Here is a 493-nt window from a genome sequence, read left to right on the forward strand (position 1 = left end):
CAAAACAACTGTGGACATAGCATGTTCCTGCCGACAGTGGGTTAATATGAAAACACACCTTCTTTGTCTTCATATCATTTGCAAACATAATACTTGGGGTAACACCAGATTGGACCCTGTGTGACTCAGATCCAACTGCAGTTGCTAACATTATATGCTAGCAAGACAACCTGAAGGTAATGGCCACAGACAAGAAACAGTTTCCTTCAAAATCCTTTGCTACCATGAAGTTAATTAACAAATGAAATTGATGAGACAGGTAGTCTTGATGACATCTGGACCTAAAGTGTCACTCCCATACAACAAACATGAGTTTCAGGGGATGTGTGAAAAGCCTTGGTAATGTTGTAGAAGCTTAGACACACCCCTTGCTCCTCTCTCACATAACCTTCTATAATAACATTTTCTCAATCTCTCTTTCAGTCATTCACTCCCCCTATCTGTTTTTTTTTTAACCATTCCTTTACTTTATTTATTCCCTCTCACACAACAA

Source organism: Penaeus monodon, chromosome 31 (assembly GCF_015228065.2).
Source record: "Penaeus monodon isolate SGIC_2016 chromosome 31, NSTDA_Pmon_1, whole genome shotgun sequence".
Classification (NCBI taxonomy): domain Eukaryota; kingdom Metazoa; phylum Arthropoda; class Malacostraca; order Decapoda; family Penaeidae; genus Penaeus; species Penaeus monodon.